General features: G+C 33.0%; 1 protein-coding gene and 1 non-coding gene across 3 annotated transcripts in view; both read right to left on the bottom strand.

Annotated features, from left to right (window-relative positions):
* The window catches only part of ZCCHC7 (zinc finger CCHC-type containing 7), a 189,931-nt gene that overhangs the window by 48,852 nt on the left and 115,523 nt on the right, over positions 1-25,556 (bottom strand). The gene's annotated exons all lie outside the window — the stretch shown is intronic.
* LOC111743845 lies at positions 5,601-5,719 on the bottom strand. The gene has a single exon (XR_002781899.1). It is a non-coding gene; the product is annotated as a 5S ribosomal RNA (ribosomal RNA).

Below are 25,556 nucleotides of genomic sequence, written 5' to 3'. Positions count from 1 at the left end.
CTAGGAACTAAAAAAGAACTGAAGAAATCACTGTTATTGAATAACATCACTTGGCAGACACAGGATGCATGTGGAATAAAAGATAATTGGACATTTATAGATAATCATGCTTGTATCTAGCCAGTGTTTATGGGTTAAAGATCACAAAGATGAAGCTGTCATATTATTTATGTCATATCCTTTCCTGAGCCTACCTCCACTAAACCAGATTTCCCCCTGGGATCTTCTCACTTCTAATAAGCAACTGAACCAGCTACAAATGAAGTTACTATTCCCAACTTCATCAGCAGCATCTGTTATTTCAACGGAAACTTTTGAAATATACACAATGCCACACGCAAATCCCCTGAGGGTTGAGCCACTTTATTCAACTTGCTTTCTTTTCAAACTGCTCTTTATTTCTGTCTCGGTTTTTTCTTATTTGTACATTTCCATTTAACATTGATCACAAAACCATTTTAGTCATTAAAATTTTGTGCTGGGAATAGTTTAAATAAAACAAGGTTTAATAGAAGAATTTGCAAGTTAGGCATCGAATTGTTCGTCTTATTTTAAATCATATTAAATTTACCAGAAATAACTTATATTTTTAAATGTATGTAAACGATAAATGGGGATTTAGCCTTTCTTTTTTTAGAGGTAGAGGAGGAAGAAGAAAGAGGAAATAAACACAGGTGCTTAGCACAGGGTTATACAGAGATCTTGCAAAGTTATCAGTCATATAAAGGCGGACAGATACACACAGTTCTCTTATCCCCATTCCCTGTGCCACAAGGATTTAGTCAGTGAATCACCTAGTCAAGAAATATTTAGAAATAAACACTCCTCAAATTATAATAAGTAACAAGAACAGAAAGGGAAAAATTAACAGAAACAGTCAATATGATGGGATTATGGAGCTGTTTATTCTTCTTTTAAAGGCATACTATGGTCCACACTTCCACCTCTACTCCCACCCCCACCCCAAAGGCAAAAAGGAAAATATACCATATGGACACTTAAAATGTTTGTAAAATGGCAAGCACATATAAAACACTTAAATTTAATCAAGAGACTACTTAAAAATATACGGTAGGTTTCTAGAGAAGATTTAAAGGCTATATAAAACTTGGTATAAAAATATAATACCAAACTGGAAGCTATATTCTTTCAGTCATCCTTCAACATTTCCTTGCCCCCTTCCTGAATCTCGTCTTTTTCTGTGACTATCGTTAGCTTTGTGTGTGTGAACACATGTATTTCCTTCAATATCTGGTTCTCTATTCACCTCTCTCAGGGAAACAAGTCACTCCAAAACAGTTTGCTTTTATTATCATTTATTTTGGTCAGATTTTCTTCAAATCACTCTTTGGACCTTAGGACAAATATATCCAGGCTTACATTTATAATTGCTTACAGGATATATCACAAATATCTATATTACAGTCATTGCAAACATAACTTTTAAAGCAAAACTCATTTTTACAATCCCACTTGAAAGTGGCTCAACTTTCTTCCTTGCTGTTATTAATGGCGCAAAATGTACATTTATTTTCACCTCAACCCAATGCTTCACCCCCCTTCATCCAATCAGGCCAGGCCTTATTATTCCACAGTATAGATCTTTGAAATGTCTTTCCAAGCCAATACTTTGGTTTCCTTCCAGTTACCACCATGTGATCATGACCTTGGATTTAGGAATATTGGGGTGTCCCTGTGCCTTCAACTTCATTTGGTATATACCAACTAGATTTTCTCTTTAAATTTATACTTTCATATTTAATTTTTTAAAATCAAAGTAATATATGCATGTGGTTTATAAAACTGTACTAATATCACAAAAGTGCATTAAAAAATAGCAGTTCTCTTCCCTACTCCAGCTCCCACTCTCCAAAGGCAAACACTTTAAACTCTTTAGCTATTTCTTTTGATACATCTCTGCATACTTCTAAATAATGTTCAGTTTGCTATTTAAACATGAATATCTAAATTCCTAATAAAGGTAAAGAGCATTTAGTTTTCTTACAACATCCTATCTGAATTTCTTCTCCCTCTATCCTCTTTAAGCTCAGGTTAAAATTCACCTTATGACTATACAGTAGTACATTATTTCCCTTCTTATATAACTCTTTCATTTTCCTGTATTTAATACCAGCCTAGTTGTTTCTAGTTGTTTCATTTACTTGTCCTGAAAACTCTACTCACTACTATGCCAGCCACTAGCACCTCACCTCTCTAAAAGGCTAAGTTTTAGTCATCTTCATAGCTCCAGTATTAGGGAAGTGCCTGTTAATAATTTAAGTCATTTCATAAATTATTTATAGAGGAATAAAGAGATAGCAGAAAATTTTTTTTTAGAAATCTTAATAAGAATTTAAACATGGCAAACCCAAATTATTATTTTATATATTCCTGTTTTTGAAGCTAAATATACCTGAAATTGGCAACATCCTGGAATACAACTTAACTGCTCATTGATTCTCGTGAGCTTGAAACATATCCATTTTGTAAAGACTTATCTCAGATTTCAAATACATTTCTTCTTTGCTCCATAATTATAAAACATTTTTACTTTTTGATTAATAAACACCAATTAGAATGATCAATCCACTTTTTTTCTTCTGTATCATCTATTTCCTTCTAATCACCCTTGCATAAACATCTGCCTTCAGCACTTGCTCACTTGAAACAAACTATATCAAGTAAATTTTGGTACACAAATATTATAAAATATGAAAGAATACACTCACACTTCCTTTTATCAAAGCAAGATGGTACAGATTTTTGTCATAAAATATTATGTGGTAAAGAACTTCCTGTTGAATGACTAACCAGATGAAAATAACCTATTTCATTTTTGTACTTAGAGATATGTTGTTCACTCATCAATTCTTGAGTTTGAAAAAATTCATTTACGATATTCTCTGAAAAGTCACGGTCTGAGACTTCACTTAAAAGATCAAGTTCATCATATCATTAAAGTCTAGGCATTGTTACCTGTCTCTCTGCATTCACGTTCTGATTCATCTAATAATTATGAAATGTCTTCCTCTGCTAATTTTCTTCTATTTGCCATTTTGAGCAGAAAAATGTAAATTTGAAATTCTTGACTTTTTTTAATGAACGCTAAAAAAAGATGGTGTCTCTAGATTTTTTAACTATATTCTTGAAAGATAATGCAGTGCTTTGGGCAATACAATAAGAATGCTAAAAGATGATGAGACAGTGGTAACTTATTTCACTATTACATCATCCTTCTAGGCAATTCTATCATTCTTCTATTTTCCTATTAGCTTAGTTGTTTTTTGTTTGTTTTTTTTTAGCACAGTTGGGAATAATTAGTGAGTAATGATAAATTATTCTTACAATGATGAAATGGTAAAATGTTTCAAAATAAGGGAAAAATAAGACCACTAGGATCCCATGATATCTCTTAGATTTATAAAAGGATCCAATGGACCCACATAGTAATTCTGAAATAGAATGAGTTATTCTATTAAGAAAAGTAAATTTTCTCTGTTCTTTTAGAAGACCCCCAAGGAAGAATCAAAACCATGAAATGTAAATTCTTAAAAAAAATAGTTAAATGTTTAAAAAAGAAACTCAAACTAAAATTGGGTCTAATGAACCTGATGGTATACCAAAGGTTAAACATTATGATTATTTCCAACTCTTACCATTCATTCATTCAACAAACATTTACTGAATTACTGTCATATCAGTGAACAAAAGAGAGAGTGCTACTCTCGTAGAACTTACATTCTAATGAGAGAGAAAGACAATAAACAATAAATATAATGAATAAGTAAATTATGTGTGTTAGATGGTGATACTTCGGAAAAAAGAAAAAGTAGAGTAGGGTAACAGACACTGGGAGTGTTGGGTATGAGTTACAATTTTACATAGGGTGGACAAAGTAGACCTTATTGACATTTAAGAAAAAACTTAAAGGAGATCAGGGAGTGTGCCAAGCACTTCTGGAGTAAGAGCATCCCAGTCAGTAGAAACAGCCAAAGCGATGTCCTGAAAGACAAAAATATTCCTGGTGTGTTTGACGAATAGCAGGGGACAACTGTGGTTAGAACAGAGTCAGTGAGTGAGAGGTCAAGTCAAAGGAGTACAGGAGTACCAGTTTGTGAAGGGCCTTGTAGGCCATTACAAGGATTCTCTTTTATGCTGAGTGAAATGGGAAATCAGTGGAGGGTTTTGAGTAAAGAAGTGATATGATTTAACTGATAATTTAAAGAATCATTCTTTTAAGAATAAAAAATAGAGGGGAGAAGCAACTATAGAAGCAGGGAGACGAGTTACGTGGCTACAGCAATAATTCAATCAATAAATGACAATCCCTCTGACCAGAATGATAGCAGTAGATATGCTGAAAAGTGGACGAATTCTGAAGATATTCTGAAGGTGGAGCCAACAAGATTTCCTGATGAACTGGATATGAATGTAAGAAGGAAAAACAGAGTCAAGGATGACTCTCAGGTTTACAGACATACATGTTTTGAGAGAAAGATGAATTTAGTTTTGGATGGAATGAATTTGCAACATCTAGTTGACATCCAAATGAAATGTTAAATAGGACAATGGATATACTACTCTTCAATTTAGAAGACAGATCTGAACTGGACATATAAGTCTGCCAATTGTGGCATGGAGATGGCATTTAGAACAAGACTGGGTGGCAGTACCAAGAAACTGAGTATAGAGAAAGAAGACAAGAGGAGTAAGAACAAAGAAAGAGTAAAAAGTGAGGTGAGAAGAAAACTGGTGGGGAGAAGGGCGACTTCCCTACAAACCAACTAAAGAAAACCTATCAAGAAAGAGGTGTTATCAGTTATGGAGAATGCCACTCATAGGTCAGGGTAAGATAAAGGCTGAAAACTGATTCTTGGATTTATTAGCAGTCACTGGTGATTCTGATAAGTTTGGATGATGTGGTGAGGTAAAAATTTGACTGAATTGAAGAGAACTGGAAGAGAGAATCTGGAGGCAGTAAATGTAGGCAGCTGTTTGAGTAGTCTGACCACAAAGGAAATATTCGTCATCTATAACTTGGCACCCTATTCCCTTAAAATTTCTTCTAATATGCCACTAGATGATTCAGTATGTAGGGGAGAATTTGGATATCACATGAAAAACAAGCCCCATAAACTACTCAGGGGTTTCAAGTAGCTCCGGAAAGATTACTGACAAAACTGTCTTTAAATTCAAAACACACATATTTACTGATATATTTATAATAACTATTACTCAAAAGTTGAGATTGACAGAGTGCAAGCAAGAAGTTATAGAAGATTAGAAATTATTATATAAAATATTGTGTTCAAAGGAAAATAAAAAATTTTGAACCATCCTAGTATACTTTTGTATAAATGTTCATCTTGATTTTTGAAAAATTAATTTTAATGTGTAACACCTTCAAAGAAAATATGCATAATACATAAAAATTGTTCCTTTTCAAATCTCCACTAATAGATCCTTCCAGAGGGAAAAAAACCCAAGACTTTTTATTTATTTTATTTTTTTTAGGCAAGGCAACCCTTGGTCGACTTCACAGATTGCAAGGACCTTCCTTGTCAGCTTACAACCCCTTATTTTTAATTTTATTTTGTTTACGCCTACAGCACCTGGTCTTCCTAGGTGGTCTCCCATTCAAGTACTAACCAGGCCTGACCCTGCTTAGCTTCCAAGATCAGATGGGATCGGGCTTGTTCAGGGTGGCATGGCCGTAGACCTAAGACTTTTTAAAGGATACAGAACACAAAGAGCTTATTCTGTGGTAGGTACTATGTCAAACATTCTAACTATTTTTCTAATTTAACCCTCAAAATGATCCTATAAAGGCAGACATTACTACTTTCATTTCTTGAAAAAAGGTGTGGTTTATAGGAATTTTTAAATAAAATGCTTAATGCCACAAAGTTTCTAAGTGTCAGACTGGAGGCTAACCTCTTAACCAATACGCTATATCACTTCTCTAAATTATTATCGATAGTATTCTGGTTTTATCGAATCAAATTATTGCTTTTCATCTCTACAATATTACTTTTTTATTACATAGCACATGGCAATTACTAATGTGAAATCGACTTGTTGAATTTCAAATTGTACTTTTCTACTTTTAATATAATATTCTGACATAGATATGAATAGTATTATTTGAAGAGCAGTGTTGGTCTTTGAGAATCTTGAACTTCAGTTTTATAAAAATAATGTTCCAACTTTCTAGCTGCAGTTAACTCTAGTCTTTAAGGGGGCAGGAACCATTTTCGTGTTACTTTCCAATATATCTCTATCCTCTTGCATGGTACCAGGCACATAGTAGGTGTTCAATAAATATTATTTAATAAACGGATTCGCAAGAACCAAGTGATTTCCTAAAAAAGATGTCAACTGTCTTTATTGATCTTTAAGAACAAATTGGCATCTATTCATAGCATTGAGTAGCTCTTCTGTTTATGAAAGTAACAACTAAAAAGTATTTGATGGCTATATAGCTTGCTCAACTAGCAGAGTAAATACAATTTTGATTGAAAAAAATAACATCGAAAAGAATAATGTAGCCCTTTATAGGCCATATGGAATATCTGGACAGATCCACTCTCCCAAACTTAACTTACAATGCTCTAATCTATTTGTAGTAGAAACAATGTTGAAAAAAAGGAAGAGAGGAAAGAGAAAAGACAAGAAACAAAAAAGAATGAGTGACAAGGGTCAGGAAATAGTAGAAGAAAAGGAGAAAGAGAGAAATGATTTTTCTTCAACTTTACTGAGGTATAATTGACAAATACGAAAGAAATGATTCTAAAATACCATCTCAAAATAAAAGAGAAGCAGTTTATTGTGCAAGTAAACAACAGATATGAACTGAGACCTAGGTTCTTTTAAAACATACTGAATAATTTTGTACTAATCATTTTATCTCTCTGGACTCTGATTTCTTATTTGCGAGCATGAATCTAGCCCCTATATGATCGCTAACATAAATTCCTATTTTTTTCCCCCTCAGGAACCAAGTCAAAGGGTACTTGCTTCTTTAAAATCCCCAGAGACAAACTAATCTGTATTATTTTCTCTATGAATTCCAGTGTCTTACAAAATCTCCATATGGTCCCAGCCACACTAGACAGCATACACTTAAGAAACTTTTGATAAGAAAAGCTTCGAATAACAAAGGAAGTTTTGATTAAATCCTAAACTTGTAAATAGAAATATGAATTATCAATATATGTGAAATATTTGTTAGAAATGTAAACAGTTCATGTCCCCTGGGAATACACAGTAACCACCCACCTCAGAAAAATACTATTTATAATCCCTATGCAGTATGCACTATTCAGGCCTACTAGGCAGGGTTAAAGCTGGATTTTCAACAAGGCTCACAACTCCTGAGGTTAAATACACATGAATTAAGGTTGTTTAATCCAACTCAACCATCTTTTCATATTTAAAGCAGCTTCCCTTAAACAGGAAAAATACAAAATACATGAGCTGCCCTGAAACTAAAGCTCCTACAGAGGTAATATAAAGGTCTGGGGTTTTTTTTTAACCCTTAAAACTCATAATGTGTTTACTCTTATTTCCAATACATATAATATGTCCTGCAAGAATCAGAATACTTCTATGGAGCAAAAAAAGCTGCAAAAACAAAAAATTTAACAAATTAAAATATTTAACAAACATATTGCTTAAATATAATTAGGACTAGCTACATTAAATGAGAAAAAGGCATAGGTTTTTTTTAGGTATGTGTATAAACACGCATAAATCTGTATACACACAGAGAAATAAAACAGTTAAACAGTTTCTACCTGTTTTTGTGTACTCCCTTTCAGATATTGTTCCCCTAGAGTCTTGGTCTCTGTTGCTGTCTAACTTGAATTCACAAAACTCAATGGCTCGTGGTTTTCAAAGCTTAGGGCTACGTTTGCAGAACAAAGTCGCTTTCTCTCTCCCTCTCTCTCTTTTTGGTGGGTACAAGTATGGGGACCACAGGAACAGTTAAATTCATGGCATGGCTGGTCTACCACACAGTCGGGGGAATTCTTTAAATAGAGCCTGTCACTCTCTTGGCCCATCAATGGGATTTCCTTCTCAAACTGCTGATTCGTTCAGGTACACAACAGAAGAAATTTCAGTTAACCTTTGTTTCACCCCAGGGAAAAATCTGTCTGAAAGTATAAAATGAATAGATTAAAAAAAAAAAAAAATAAGCAGCTCAGCCACAAGGCTATTCTCCCAGTGTTCACTGCAGCTTAAGTTAAACAGTAAAAAGGGACAGTGGAATGTTTCATTGCAATGGAAAATTCAAGCACAATATAGAACTTGAGACTCTAGAAGGTCAGTTTATGTTGAGGACTAAACCAAACCAACTGTCTATTCTGTTTAATAAACTTGAAAATTCCTCTTCTGGTAATTTTATAAGAGTCAGAATTGTTTTTCCCCAATATCACTATTACTACTATAATCTGACTAAAGTTTCTATAACAAAGTTGCACCCTTCAAATCTTCTTTTAAAAAATAACTTAGGAATATTTTCAAATAAAAGCAAAACATTAAAGTAGTAATGAGGAGAGGAGAAAAGAGGGATAGAAAAAATCAGAGCCCTATTAAATTTTCCCTGTTATTCATCTTAAAATAAAAATTCAAGCAGGGAGGGACAAAAGGAGTCTACTATTCCATGATAGAATTCTCCGTTTTCAAACAATGGGACTATCTAGAGAGGCTGTAGTTAGATCTAGACATGTGATATCTTGGGATGGGAAGTAAAAACAAGAAAAACAATTTAAAATTTGTTTCACCTGAAATTAAGGAAATTTAGATTATATAAAAAAATTTTTTTTAAAGAATGATGATTATTAATTTTGGGATATGATGGATACACCTTGGCTACCTAGTCTCCCAAATGATTTCTGAACACCTTGGCTACCTAGTCTCCCAAATGATTTCTGAACACTATGAAACAGAAAAAGCATTGCACTATCAATATTTTTTATACATATTATTATATTACAATTCCTATCTATTGAGTGCAAGCAGATAGGGCAGCTCTTAAAATCAAGAGCAAGATGTGTTTTGCCTCTGGGACCAATGCCATTTTCATTAAGAGAAAAAAAATGATTCAAGGCCCTCTTGTTTCCATTTTCTTACCAACTTTTTATTTCAAATTTTTTTAGTGGTAAAATACAAGTAATATTTATCATTATAACCATTTTTAACTGTACAGTTCAGTGGTACTAAGTAAATGCATACTGTTGTGCAACCATCACCACTATCCGTCTTCAGAACTTTTTTCGTCTTACAAAACTGAATCTCTATACCCATTAAACAATATTTTACCAACTTTTGATGAACTTGGATAGTATGTTCTTATTCTGACAAAGTCTCAAAGTCTTGAGAGTGGAGCTAATGCTGGTAGTTTCACACTTTACTCTGAAGAGATTGTAAATGAGATGCTTTATTACACAGCTTGCTCAAAAGGCTTTAGAGAAAAGAGGCTTGAAAATTGGAAGGAAGTTGGACCTCTATGACCTTAAGAACCATACACCAGAATAAGGATAAAGTGCATGTCTTTATTAAAAGGCAAAACTTTAAATGCAAAGTATTAAAGAACATTTATCCCTATTTGCATATTTTAATAACCAAAGCAGGTCATAACTCATCTCTTTTGTGACAGTTCTCTGGGAATCCTTAGCCTAGGAAATGGAACCTGCCAGACAAATAGGTTAATTATTGGGACCTGAGGGTATTAAATTTTTAAATGTCTACAAGCCAAAGTTAGTGTTTATATTCAAGCTTAAATATTTCCTCCCCTTGGTAAATTCTAGTCCTCAAAAGCATTTCCATACTGCAAAAATCCATACCAAATAGTGTAAAATGAAGTATGGTTTTCAAAACGAGACTGATTAAGTACAATTACCTGTGATAAAAGATGTATTTAAAGACCTGGGGAATATTTTCCAAGTTTATTTTCTGAAAATTTGTTTTCTGTACCAGCTTGACATCATACACAAAGTAGAGACAGCCCCCTTTGCCCTCTATGTATTGAACTGACTTTAACTACTGTCTTCTATGGAAATAAAAATATAAGTCTTTTAAGGATAGGATTTCTAATGGGAAACCCTCTGAAATGAATCCAATAAAAACATTGAAAACAGATAAAATAATACGAAAAAATTATTATAAGAAACACCAAGATAAAAAGGCTATGGGTTAAAACTGGCAGGAACCCATAGAAGACAGTCACAGTGAGAGAAGATTCCAAAATTATCCACTGAGAAGACCAAGTAAATAACCGAACCATATATAGAAGTAACAATACTTTGGGCACTCTATAAAGTCCAAATAAACAGGTGACAAAAATTCAAGAGAGAACTCAAACTAGATTCTTGAGCTAGGGGTGGGATGGGATTGAAGGTGGATGAGATGGAGGCAGTTGGTGTTGGTGGGGTTGTGGTGAAGGGTGGTGCAATAGAGAAAGAGCTCAGCAAAAGGAAGAACCTGAAGGATTTCTAAGAAAATTCCGCAAAGATCACAAATACTTACGCCAATTTCTTAGACAAAAACAGAATACTAAATGCTGACCCTATTCTCCCAATAGGAAAGAGATAATTTAAAAAGGTTACAAATAAAATGTTTCATAACTCTGTACTTTATTCTAAATACAGGACCAAAAAAAGACTTGAGAAAACCTATGCACAGCTAAGGGAAAGGTATTTTACCTTTTCGACCTTTATAATAAAATGGTGAAAACCAAGAGACGTTAGATAACCAGTTGCAGTAATTAATTAAGCAGTAATAAAACAATTTAAAAATACTTTTAATTTAGTAGTATGTTAATTTCCAAATATCCCATGGAGATTTTTCAGATATCTTTTTAATTTCTAATTTAATTCGACATGTTCTCGAAGAGTTGTTAGTCAAAGTGTGTGTATATATATATATATATACACACACACACACTTCTGTTACCTTAGGATTAGAGACAAGTTCTGTTTGGAAATAACTCCAAGAACAGTTTTTATATTTTATTTTCACATTGAAAACCAGTCGGATTTGCTGTAGCCTCAAAGAGCATGTTTATGTAAAATTAAATTAACACTGGCATTAAGTGGCATTTTTTCTTCTACATGGGAAATGAGATAATTTATAAATTAGGCTCAGTAAGAGATTAACAATAATAATAAAATAGAACAATTCTAACAATATACTGTAATAAAAGTTAGGTGAATTTGGTCTCTCTCTCTCTGATAACCGACCTGATAACCAAGATAGCTACTAAGTGATCAATAGACAGGTAGCATATACAGAGTGAATATACTGGATAAAAGGTGATTCATGTCCTGGGTCGGATGAAGTGAGATGGCACAAGATTTCATCATGCTACTCAGAACAGTGCGTAATTTAAAAAATATGAATTATTTCTGGAATTTTCCATTTAATATTTTTGGACCCTCATTGCCCATGGGCAACTGAAACTGCAGAAAGCAAAACCAAGGATAAGGGGAGGTGGGGACAAGGACTACTGTACTACCCTTTGTCTCAAAGTCTACTTACCTGATATTAGTATGACCACTCTAGTTTTCACATGCTTACTCTTAGTATAAGTTAAATCTTTTTCTACACTTTTATTTACAAAATTTTTCTCATCTCTGGTTTTCATTAATTTGACTACGGCCTCTTGAATATGTACAATCATACCTTTCACTAAATTTGGAAATATTTCTCCCATATTCTTTTAAAACGCATTTTCTTTTTCCTCTCCTCTGGGACTCCAATGACACATACTAGGTGTTTTAATTTTGTTCAATGGGTTACTGAGGCTGCGCTCTTTAAAATTTATTTTTAGAGTATTTTTTCTCTGTTTTTCAGATAATTTTGGTCGTCAAGTTCACTGACATTTTCAATCTGCTATTAAGCTCATCCAGTTAACTTTTATAGAAATTTCCATTTAGTTCTCTTTTGTAGTTTTACATCCTCACTGAGATTTTATATCTGTTATTTTTTATATGTATAAGCACAGTCAAAATAAATGCTTTCAAATCCTTGTCTGCTAATTCCAACATCTGAGTTATCCCAGAAAGAGTGTCCATAGATTGCCTTTTCTTGAGAATGCATAAAATTTTCCAGTTTCTTCATATGTGTGGGAATTTTGGATTACATCTTGAACCTTGTGAATGATACTCTGTAGACTATGGATTCTGTTATGTTCCTTTAAAGAGTGTTGATGTTTTGTTCAAAAATCCAAAATTTGGCAAATATTTGCATGCATGATTTGGGTTTCCTCCTCCGTGAATTTCCCTTCACTTTTCAGTTGATGTCGTAGCCTCTCTTTTCTGATTTCCAAAGCCAGTAAGACCGGAAATTTCTTTCTGAGTTCTAACGATCCCCATGCTGTACCAATAAGTGACTGTCCTCAGGCAAAGAGCTGTAAAAACAGGAAATTTATCCAATGATGTTCCTTTATTCCAAGTATTGACTCCCTATCAGTTTCTGCCCGCTTTTGGTTGGTTTCCAATACTTTCAGATGTTTTATATTTTTAAGTATTAAAATATGCTTTAAAGTGAAATATGTGTGTACATTTATAGTACAGTATTTTGTTCAGAGTATAATTATCTGTAGAAAGGCTGATCCATTATGAACATTTCTGTCATTACCAGAAGCAGAACTTTGGGAATACTTTTTTAGCATGGTATAACCTGTAAAAAAATCTTCCACTCTTCTTTCTCGGCATCATTCAGGCAAAGATTGAGTCTTTACTATTCACTGCTTTGTCCCTCTCCTCTGACTTGATACATATTAAGAGATATTTTATAAATATTTGCTGAATGAATGATGAAATAGGGCAAAATGAAAATCATCAATATACACCAGAAAGCTCCAAGGAGGGGGAAGATACTTTGACCTGGAGTGATAGCAATTTCTCATTTAAGAAATTAAAGAGACTTACCCTCAGTTTCAGAAGATGATGCATTATATATAGGGTTCAGATTGTTTTTAACTACAGCTCTCACTTTCTGGATAAGAAACTCTAGTCATGAGTTTTATTATTCAAGGGTCCAATACTGATAGAAAATGTTATGTTTTAGTTCTCTGGGCAAATTAATTATGATTTACTATTTTAGGCCACATTCTAAATTCCTGGGATAATTATATGAGATTCTAATTTCCAAAACATTCATTTGCAAATAGCTCATGAATACTACCCAATTTCCCAAAAGACAGTATGAAAATGAACACCCTAAATGATGAGGAAGGCAATTAACATCTACTGGGGGACTGCTAGATGAAAAGCTCTTTAAGTGCATTATCTTATTTAATCTTCTCAATTATCTTATGACATAAATATTATTACCAACTATTTATACTTAAACTAAAGCTCGAAGTTGGCCAAGGTCACACAATAGGTAAGTGGTAGAGCATGAATTCAAATTTGATAACTTTTGATTACACTGAAATCAAGCCCTTCTTTTCATCAAACAAAATAAAACAAAATACCCTATTAAATAGAGTGAAAAGGCAAACTACAGAGTGGGAGGAGATCTTTTCCCAACATATAAAGGATTCATATCCAGAAGATATAATAACCCTCCCTCTACAAGTTATTAAGACAAATAAATGAAAAACTAAAAAAGACTTAAAATAGGCCCTTCACAAAGAAGATCTCTAAATGACCAATAAGCATAAAACATGAAAGGTACTTGACTTAATTTAGTTATTAGGTAAATACATATTAAAGCCACAATAAATACTACTACTCACCTACCGAAATAGATGGAATTAAGAATACTAACAATATCAAGTATTGGCAAGGATGTGGAAAATGGGAACTCCTATATACTGTTGGTTAGAATGTACATTGGTACAACCACTTTGGAAAAAGAGTTTATCATTATCTACTAAAGTGTAAGATATGCATACCATAGGATGAAGCAATTCCAGTCCTAGGTACATAGCAGAAATGCAAAACATGCACATTAAGAACACTGTTAGCAACAGTCAAAATGTCTATATAGAGAAGAATGAATAAACTCTGGTATAGTCATACAATGAAGTATCCTATATCAATTAAAAAACAAACAAAATGAACCAAAGCTGCATAACATTATATATAAAGGAAGACAGACATATACAAAAATATATACCTCGTATAAGCCCATGAATATAAATCTCAAAAACAGGCAAATCTAGATAATAGTTTAAGGCATATATCAGTGATAAAACTATAAAGAAAATCAAGAAAGTATTATCACAAAAGTCAGGCTACCTATTGGGAGAAGGTAAAAGGTTATGATCAGGGAAGAGCAAACTGAGGACTTCATTGTGCTGGTAATATCCTAAATTTTAATGAGGTGATGATTATGTGGGTTGGTTTCTGTATAAGCAATTCATCAAAGTAAATGTTAAATTTGAAAAGAACATGCTGGAGAGGCTTGTCCAGCCAGATATCAGAAATTAGCATTAAGTGCTAATACTTAACAAAGTGTGGTCTGAACAGACGTGTAGCCCAAGAGGAGATCTGCATTCATAAACTTAATATATGACACAGGTGCCATTCTATAGGGAAAGGAAGGTTTATCCAATAAATGGTGCTTGGATAATGGGAAAAAAACAAAATTAGAACTTATTTCTCACTATACACAAAAAACAATTCCAAGTTTAGGGTTTAAAATTCTAAATATGGAAAGCAAAAATTTTTTAATTATATAAGGAACTAAATAATATATTTTAACATCTCAGAGATGGGAAGGATTTTTAAAGACACAGACTATCAAGTAAAAGATTGGAAAAATAACATTAAAATTTAAAACTTGTACTCATTAAAAGATACCAAGAAATCAGTGTAATCAGTAGTTTAGATAAAATTGTATCAATATAAATTTATAAAGTTGACAGCTATACTGTAGTTATATAATAGAATATCTCTATTCTTAAGAAACACACACTGAATCATACAGGGGTTAAAGGACAGGCATGCTGTATCTTACCCCTAAATGATTCAGAACTGTATGCATATTTGCATACATATATACATATTATAGAGAGGGTGTGAGCTAGCACACAATAAAGCACATGAAGTAAAATGTAAACAATAAGTGAATTTGGATAAAGAGTATACAGGTATTCTTTGTACTACTTTTATTTTTTCAACTTTTTATAAATTTGAAATTGTTTCCAAATAAAAAGCGTTGTTTTTTTTTCTTTTTAAGACTTTATTAATAAAAATTAAAAGATAAGCCACAGACTGGGAGGAAATACTGGTAATACATACAATCAACAAAGGATTCATATCCAGAAGATATAAAATAGGCCACAAATCATAAAGAAACAAAAAGACAAATAACAAATAGGAAAAATGGGCAAAAGATACAAACAGCAAAAGATGGAAGAATGATGCAAGATCCAATAAACATGAAATGATGTTCGGTCTCACCAGTAATCAGAGAAACAGCAAGGTAAACAAAGAGACAACTACAAAACAGAAAATTTTGACAATACCAAATACTGACTAGGAGGTAGGTGATCAAGAACTCATACAATCATGCCTGCAGGATGCTCTGCAAAATGTAGGGAAGTTGAAGATTACCCTATAACCCAGTAATCCTACTCTAGCTACACACTCTAAGATCAGGGGTCAGTGAACTTTTTCTTAAAAGGCCAGGTAGTAAATATTTTAAGTTTGTGAGTCATAAGGTCTCTCAACTAATCAACTATGCCACTGTAGGCTGCAAGCAGTCACAGATAACACATACACCAATGAGCATGGCTGTTTCATTAAAGTTTTATTTACAAAAACAAGCACTTGGGCTTTGAACCAGGTTGCCAATCCTTGCTCTAGAGTAACCCTTATATATATATATATGCATCAAGAGACACGCAAAAAAAAAAAAAAAAATGCATAGCAGATTTATTTGAAAATACAAAAAATTTCCAACAATCTAACTGTTCATCGATAACAGAATGGATATATCAGTGGTACAGGCATACAACAGAATACTACAGCAGTTAAAAATAAATGAACTAGAGCTATATATATCTCAACATGAATGAATTACAAATGCATTGCTGGCTAATGAGAAGTTCAGATGTATACTTAAAAGATATGACAAATTATCTAAGTTTAAAAACATATGAGTAATATGCATATGTAAATATGCAGAAGTATAGAAGATGCTTGGGGCAAAGATAAACTATACTGTTAAGAGATGTTAAAAGAATAAAAGCAAGGAAATGATTACTATAAATGTTAGGGTGATGAATGTATCTATGGAGAAGGGGAGAGATGAAATATGGTAGAGAAAGACATGCTTCAGGGGTAACGTCAAGGTCTCTTTCTTAAGCTGGGCGATGGTTACTCATTTTTTGGATTTCAGTTTAAATATCATCCATGAAAGCCTTCCTTTGCTTCCATACTTTGTTAGGGTTTCCATTATACATTCTCACAGCATTGTTTTATTTTTCTTTCATAGCAGTTGGGTTCATTTTGTATTCCTAGACTAGCACGTGGTAGTTATTATTCAATACATTTGTTGAAATACCAAATGAATAGGGTACTCAACGTGATGACAAACTGACAACTATAGAGTTCCATGGCTAAGAGAACAGGATTAGCCCTCTGAAACATTAAAATTGTATTGTTTTTGTGATGTGAGAAAAACAGGACTTAGGAGGGCATTCATAATTTTTGAAGTTTACTATTTTCTGTTTCTTTGCAAATAAACATTTGTTAGGTCTGGAACCAATGTATATCTTATTGACCAGGTAGACAGTAATATGGTTAATAAGTGAACTCTCATTATTTTCTAATAGTAGTCTGTTCATTTTGAGAGCACTTGAGAAATACCAAGGGCTTTCACAAAAACCTTACGAAGAGTTTCCTATGTATTAGGCTCTGTTCTAAGCATGTGGGGTACACAAAAAAGCTAAAAATACAGCTTCTGTTCAGAGAAACAAAGTAAAACAGAAAAAAAGAATAAGGACAAAACCAGTACATGAAAAAGTGAAATTAATAAATGCTAACAAGATTCAGAGAAGGAAAGAGGTGGATATGATCAAAGAGGAAATCTCCATCTTCAAGAAGATTTAGTTTGATGAATAAGAATCACATCTATAGTAAAGGGAAGATTTCCAGCAAGAGGAAATGCTAGGAGTAAAAAATGAAACAGCAAGTTTCATTCTAGGACTGAATACAATCAGTTTGGCTAGTAACATGATGGCAACAGTAAGTTAGGAAGATTCATCTCACCTTAATCAGGACTCTGTCTCTAAGGATCAACACAGGTCACCAAAATCACAGACTCCTTTGATGTTATACTAAATATCTTAGCCAATAAATATGGATGATTTTAATGAACCTTATAAACTATTGCCAAAGCCTTTCCAAACTGTGTCTGAATGAATAAATTAAATATACAGGCACGCCCCATAGAATGTCTTCTGGGTAAAATACCTCCGTCTCTTAATACAATGTTTTTGACCAATGTTTATATAGAAAATGTCAAACTTATTTCCCAAAAAGTTCACTGTGTAAAAGTCTCAAGTTATCTTCCAAATATAACTGGGAGAACAACACTGAAAAGAGATTCACAGATGTAACAACAGGAGGGTAAAATTCCATTTTGCAATTTTTACCCTAAAATACTATCTTCTCTGATGATTTATGAAAATCTTCCAATTCAGAAGTCAGCTGTAGTACTGTTAGCTTGTCTGTGTGTGTTTGTCTGAAATAGTTTATCCTTTCTTTGCACATTTTGGTTATACCATCAGTCCTTGTAACAAATGAAAATGGCTAATTTAACATTCTTCCTTTCCTTAACTTTCTCCAAGCTCCACCTCACTTGAGTGAAAATTCATTACAGAAAGTTTCTGTATTTTTTTACAGTAAACTTTTATCTGTATTTTACCCCAACAAATTATTTTTTGCTGTGTTATCTGATGTGTGTATTTGTAAATATAATGTCTATGTATGGCATGCAAATTGTACATACCATTTGTTAACAAGTATATTAAATGCTTTATGAATAGGATACTCATTTTTATATTTTCTTTCCTAAAATGATTTCTCAGATATAGGTACTTTACTGTTTTAGTTACATTTTAGGAGATCGACTGAGGGCTTTGGATGGGTGTACATTAAAAATTTTCTTATTTAGGATTTGATTATAAATACTTATATTTCATAGAGTCTAGGAAACTAAAGATAAAAATCCTTCTCCAAAGAAATTTGTAGAAATAAGGGTGTTTTTCTTTGGATGTGATATAATTCCTTTTCTAAATCTAACGTGACCTGAGAATTAAAATGTTGTCCATCTTTTTTACAAGCTAGAGAAAAGGAACAAAAAAAGTCATTTTCTGAAGACAGATAATTCTTTGTTAAACCAGATACTTCTAGAGAAACTATCAATAATCAATTTGCCAGTTTATACAGCTTCAAAAAGTCAATGAAACCACTTTTTTTAATGAGGACCCTCTCAAGATATTACCTTTTACTGATTAATTATAAACCTTATTTTCCAATATATTCTCATCAGATCTTCTAGATAACAAATGGGAAAATTACCATTCTCTTTGCTATGGAAAACAAAATGGTAGATAACTTTTTCATGAACAGAAAGCAATAAAATCAAATCTATTTTCTGTATCATAATTTTGTTCTTAGAAACATAATTATATATTCCTAGAATTCTCAGGATACATTTTTAATCACTTAAGGCTTATTGATTTTTAAGCTTTTGGTTTCTTGATGCTAAAGAAATTTTTTTTTCTGTAATGAGACCATAAATAACCCTATGCTGCCAAGGACACAATTCCTCTGGCATTCCTGCCAAAATAGCACAGCTGGAATTTAATCATGAGGAAACATAAGACAAATGCAAATTGAAAGACATTCTACAAAATAACTGGCTATTATTCTTTAGGAGAGTCAAAGTTATTAAAAAGACTAAGAAAGTGTCCCCGATTAAAAAAGACTATGACGTTATGACGACTAAATGTAATGTGGGATTCTAGTTAGATTCTAACCCAGAAAAATAATGTTAGTTGGAGAACTGATGGAATTTTAATAAATTCTGATACATTAGTTAATAATATCATATCATTGTTAATTCCTTGATTATGAGAATTGTACTACAGAGGTAAGATGTTAACAACTGAGGAAGTTGGGTGAATGGCATATGGGAATTTCTCATAAGTCTTAAATTATTTTTGGTGTAAGTCTGAGTTATTTCAAAATAAAAAGTTAAAAATTTAAAAATATATTTTAAAAAAATTATTTTAAAAAAACATCCAGTCACAAAATGTGTAAGTGTTGGGCTGGATATTTCAAAATGAAATGTTAGAGCACCTGAGAAAGAAGGCGGCCATGGAACCCCAATTTCCCAGTGCCAAAATGCTGGTTGAAGGTTTCTGAAGGAGTGTTTTCTCCTCTCTGCTGAGAATTGTAAAATCTGCCCTCTGCAGATATGTGTGTGGCTACTTATTCTTTTTTACTCCAGTTTGAGATTTGGTTGCCATGTCTGGGAAACTCAATGGATCTTATAGCTGGTGGTGTCACAAAAAATGTGTGTAGATGCACAGGGAGTTTAAAGTTTGCCTAAGGTTCAGAACTATCTAATTAGAAAAGTTTCCCAAAATAAATAACCCATAGGTCTTTATTAGTTCAGACTCTAATGTGAGCTAAAAGACTTTACTGTCAAAACAAGGTATAAACAAGGTAATAGTGCCTCCTAGAATTGTGCAATAGTACAGCCTTAGTTTGATCTGAATTTTGCTTTGGATGTAAGCTACTGGCATCGACCTTTTGTATAATGATAACTAAGCAGCACTAGAGGCAGAATGTGCCTTTAGAAAATGCATGCATTGGTTAGTTTTATTTTATGCCATGTACGTATCCCCTCATCTGCAGGGGATACATTCCAAGATCTCAGGTGGGTGCCTGAAACCATGGATAGTACTGAACCCTATACATATATACTGTGTTGTTTCCTATACATACATAAACTTTATGGCTTCTCTTTGGCATATCCAAATTGCCAGTATCACCACTCTTATGTTTTGGGGCCATTATTAATTAAAATAAAGGTTACTTGAACACAAGCAGTGCAATATCACAACAGTCGATCTGATAACTGAGATGGCTACTATGTGACTAACAGGCTGGTTGCACACAGAGTGTGAATAAGCTGAATGAAGGGAGAATTCATGTCCAGAGTGGGATGGAGCAGGATGGCAAGAGATTTCATTGCGCTACTTGGTACAGTGCACAATTTAAAACTTATGAATTGTTTACTTCTGGAATTTTTCATTTAATATTTTTGGACCATGGTTGACCATAGGTAACTAAAACCATAAAAAGTGAAACTGCAGATAAGGGGAGACAACTGTAATAGGTTAAGATAATCTACCCATATCATACTCAAATTTTCTAATTTTATTATTTAGAAATCTATAAATTCTTTTATAAGATGGTGAATTTAACTTGTTCAATATTAATCATCATTTGGGGAATATAATTTCTAATGCATGTTTTACTTAAAGATTGTTAATCTGTGATTTTGCACTTTTCCTGCCAATCCATAATATGGAAACAGTGTTTTTATTTCAGTATAATAAAGGTGTATTCTGACATACTCCCCCACCCCCAATTCTTCTTAAATATAGTAACAAAACTACATATTAAGCATTTCCATTTGGGAAGGTCACACATGTTTTCTTGGGTAAACTCTATAATGAGGTAGGTTCAATCATTTTGGTTTAAAAAAGAAATTCAGGTGTTATTTTTTTTATTATATTGCTATAGAAAGTACAGTTCCTACTTTCTTCTTCCAGTCTGACCTTAAGAAGGTGGCATTATGGCAAGATCTTGAGCAAGAGGTAGGATTCCAACCTGCAGGGAACTGGGGAGGGGATGAAGGAAGAAAGCGCCTAATTTGAGGTTGAGCAAAGAGGCAGCGAGGTATGGAAGACTGAATCATTCAGTTTGGCTCATGATAAAGAGTGCTTTGCACATATGCTGGAAAAATAGACTAGGGCCAGATTACTGAAGGGTTTAAACTCTAGGCTGAACAGGCTAAGCTTAACTTACAGGCAATGGGGAGCCACTGAAGGTCTCTGAAAAAGGGAAAGCCATGATGAGATCCCAGTTTTATGAACAACAGTCCAAGAACAATGTATAAAGAACTGAAGGAAAGAGAGCAAAGTGACAAAGTGGCTGATTATAATAGTCTAGGTAAAAGATAAATGTTTTAACCACAGTAATAGCATGGGGAAGGAAAAAGCTGAAGGGCATTATCTAAGTAGAATCAAGATTTGGCCTTTTCCAGAGAAACATATATAAGATTTGGAGAGTACTATTTCAAGCAAAACAACCCCAAATCAGAAGGTGGTAAAAAACAAAACAAAAACAAAACAACAGACCTGGAAACAACTAGGTTGGATTGAGGATGAGGGGAATGGAGAACTTTCTAATGTCTTCTACTAGGAAGTAAACATTTTAGTCCTGTGAGGCAGTCACGTAATTCAAATTGGACTCTCTACCCACCTTTTTTAAAAGTGAAGACATGAAGAGGACAAATGTATGAAGATTCAGTCCCTTACAGTAAAAAATGAGTTGTGTACTTCTTGATTCTGCCAGCTGAAAGACTCTTTTCTCAAGGGTATTATCTAGGGAAGAGATTCATAATTGCTAAATGGATAGCTGCAGTTCTTTACCAGGAGGAAGAACATCTGTTTTCTCTCCTGACGGAATACAGGTTTCCTAGGCTACCAAATTTATCCTGTACCTTACACTGTCACACACATACATAAATTCAGAAACACAAACTCAAATGCAAGAATACACAGATCAAAGCTTGTTTTGTTCCAATTCAACTTCTAAACATTAGAAGAGCCTGGTCTTGTACCTCAAACATAAGGCTTTTAACGTCTCTATTCATGAGCAATTTCTTCTTCTCTGACGAGAGTTCAAGTCTAACTGCCATGATGAGATCTAGAGAAAATGGCATCTTTAAAAGTTCCTAAGCAATAGAAAGGGAGACAAAGATCTAATTCCTGCTTGAAATTTATGAGACTAACTCTGCACTTTTGTGAGGAAACACGTCCAAAAACTATCATTTGAATCTCAGGGAAAAAACTGATAAAGACTGATATATGAAATGCCTACTTTTCTAGTCCTTTGTAGTCTGGAGGTAAGATTTAATGAGGAAAAAATATTTAAATATGTAAATCCTGTTTTGGTCTTCATGCAATACAATGGGTTGCATTAAAGTTATACAATTCACTGCCCTTCACATCTTCTCACACATACAAAGTTGAAAATCTTTATCAGTGCACAAGTTAGACACAGAAATGTAATTAAGTGATTATGAGAAGAAAAATTAAGTCTTCCATTAAATCTAGTTTAGCATAGGCTATAATATCTTTTTTTCCCTTTGGTAATATGGTGGATTAAAAAAAGTTTCATGTGCATTTTTATTTTACAAGTAATATCGTTTTACATTTGTGTGCCATTTAACAGTTTACCAAATGCTCTTAATACTCTTATCTTCACGAGCATCCATTATGGGAATTAATACTTCCATTTTATAAAGGAGAAAACTAGGCAAGTTTGTCATACAACTAGTAAGTGGTATAGCAGGGGCTCAAAATCAGGTGTTAAAACTTTTAAATGATATCATCAATGACAAGCAGAGAGGCTTGATAAATTTTAAGATTTTTTAAAGTGTAGGGCATATATCAAATTAAAAAATCCTGGGCTCTTATTTATCCATAGTCACCAAGTTCAGGGTTAGGTCTCAGCTATCCACAAATCTTTACTAAGACAAAACAGACTGGGTGGGGGGTAAAGTGGCATGTGATCTGCTTCTGTTGTAAATAATTACTTCCCACAATTTTGACTTGATTTTCAAGTTTTAATATTTAATATCTTACTTTTTAAAAATAAATTTTAAGTATTGATTAGGTTCTTAAAATCTCTCAGATTCGAATTAATTTCTTGGATTTTTCGTTCTTACTTGAAAAAGAAAATAAATTCCAGCTAATTAGGAATGAATATTCAAATATCCAAATTAGTCTTTGCATAGTCTTTCTCGAATATGTATTTATAATACACAATGAAATTGGCCAAGTAATTACATTAAATTGTCAGAAAAGAAAATGACTAATAAATAAAACAGTTTAAAGACTTTCAACTCTACTCTTTTGATCTCAACTGTAGGATTTTTAGGAGGATATATGATATTAATATCTTTCCTTAGTAAAGAATGAGATCTATTGAGTTATTAAAATGAACCTGAGAAATAACGTCATGAAAAGTCTTATATGTGTCTTTAATAGACATATCAACTAGTAGTAGCAAGCTACAAATTTAACAGGGAAATACAATAAAAACCAGAGAGTCTTTTTTTCCCCCCCCAATTTTAAACTACAGGGGTACATAGAAAGATCTGGTAAATCAAGAAAAAAGGCAGGTATAAAAGCTACTTTTCAACAAGGAAGTGAAATATTAAAACGTATTCTTTTCAGTATTCTGGTTTTATAGTTTTGGCAAGCACAAAAGTTGATGCTAATTCCACAGGTCCACAAGGTCAGAGTGTAAAATAAGTTATCGATGGGCTTATAAGAAATAAGACATAAAGAATCTAGACTTAAAAACTAAAATAAGAAGCACTGGTTTTAATAAGTCATTAGTAAACTCATTTCCAACATGAAATCATTAACTAGAATATAGAAAATCTGATGCTCATCTTTAAGAAAATACATAAGAATTATATTCCATGAAAAGAACAACTTGGTTAATCCACTTATTTAAGTAGTTTTGAAATCATTTTTCCCAAGGAGGGATAAACATAACAAGGAACATCTTCTTGTTTACAGGTAGAATTTAGTAAACAAAGGAAAAGATTCTACCCATTAAGACTGAAGTAATGGGCAAAAATCTCAAGTGAGAAGAATGCCTACAAGAACATGTGTGAGAGAGAAGATGGCTCCATCTTTTCTGTCAATAATATCTTTTTCTAAAAAATGAAAAGGAGCTATAACAGAGCTTTACATTGCAGAGTCACAAAATACAATATGTTAGTATCGAAGACAATTAAAACATCTATTTGGCAGAAAGTGATTTTCCTTAGGACCCACTGGGAGTTCTAGATGGCACAGATGACCAGGAGAGGGCAGCTCACCACTGCAGGTGTCAGTAAAGATGGGAATTCCTTTATTTGCCATCAAGGGGATATTCTACCTCACTTACACTTTCCATATTCAAATATTGAAGAAGTAAAGACACTGCTATTAAGAATTCTAAACAGATAAAGGATAACAGTATAAGTCATTACAAGTAGCTAGTATGAAAATTTTCTGAGAAGCATACTGGAGCGCATAAAATAAGATGAAGCTAAAGTTCTTGACCCTCTCGGATGAACAGAAATACATAGAGCTGGCAATTATAGTCTTATGTTTACTAATGTAGATTTACTATGTGTTTATACTCCAAAGTACTTTTTGTAAAATAACTACTTTCTTACAATTTATCTACATTTTCAGGTATCCAAACTTTTTACCAAAATAAATTCACAAAAACACTGTGAATGCAATTAAATGTAGTATCACATACATCAAAGGATTTGAAAAAAATTACCTCCTTTGTACTAATAGTACTTTCTCTTGGATTATACATATCTTTGAAATAGGTTCTATTTACAATCTGTGTGTTGTTAACATGAACTTGAAGGTCTATTGTCAAAAAAAGGACTACAATGATCATTCAGACCCGCCTTGTTTCCCATCAAAAGTAAGGTAAACAGTTGAAACTTTTTTAATGTTAGGAGACTGTATAAACTGGCATACTGAGTGCTCAGAGTATGGTAATTTCTTTACCAAGAGTTATAGCCCTTATTTACTAAAAATCTCTGGTTCTTGTTAACATAATAATTGGAAAAAAAGTAGACTATAAATCTTTAAAGGGTTCTTATTTTCATCAGTACATTACCTACTGATTATATATTTACCTTAAATAAAATGGTTAAAAATTGTTTAAATAAGGAATTTTATTTCCTTGTGAGTTCCTGAATTCAGGTTTAAAGGCAGTACTTTCAAACCTTTTTCAAGTCACAGTATCTACAGAAAAAGATGTTTATACAGCACATTAGGGTTAATTGGAGGAGGGCACTTTCGGTCAGATACAACCTGCCAAGAAAGTCTGAATGTCACAAGTCCTGCTAGACCACCCTCTGTATCATCTAAGAACAAAGGAACTCAATATATTGTAACTTATTCCTGTTATATCAATGGCTGTGGCATAGTAGTTAGGAAGTTCTAATATATTTGGCCAAATGTAAGAGGATAAGAGAAGGGTCAAACAGTAGCTGCAATCCTAGCTCACTGACGATATCATTTTATGATAGAGAAAGTGTATTATGGGAAGCAAAGAAGTAGCTGAGAGTAAACTGGGGTGTGTGTGTTGACTTGGACTTTTTTACCTTCCACATATACTGATTGTTTCAATCCCTGCTTAACAAAAATAAAAGGCATTTAGGTAGAACACTTCCTCTAAAAAAATTATTACAGTTCTAAAGAA

This window comes from Pteropus vampyrus, unplaced genomic scaffold (assembly GCF_000151845.1).
Source record: "Pteropus vampyrus isolate Shadow unplaced genomic scaffold, Pvam_2.0 Scaffold123, whole genome shotgun sequence".
Lineage (NCBI taxonomy): Eukaryota > Metazoa > Chordata > Mammalia > Chiroptera > Pteropodidae > Pteropus > Pteropus vampyrus.
The sequence above is the reverse complement of the archived record's forward strand: the minus strand, read 5'-3'. Positions and strand labels throughout refer to the sequence as shown.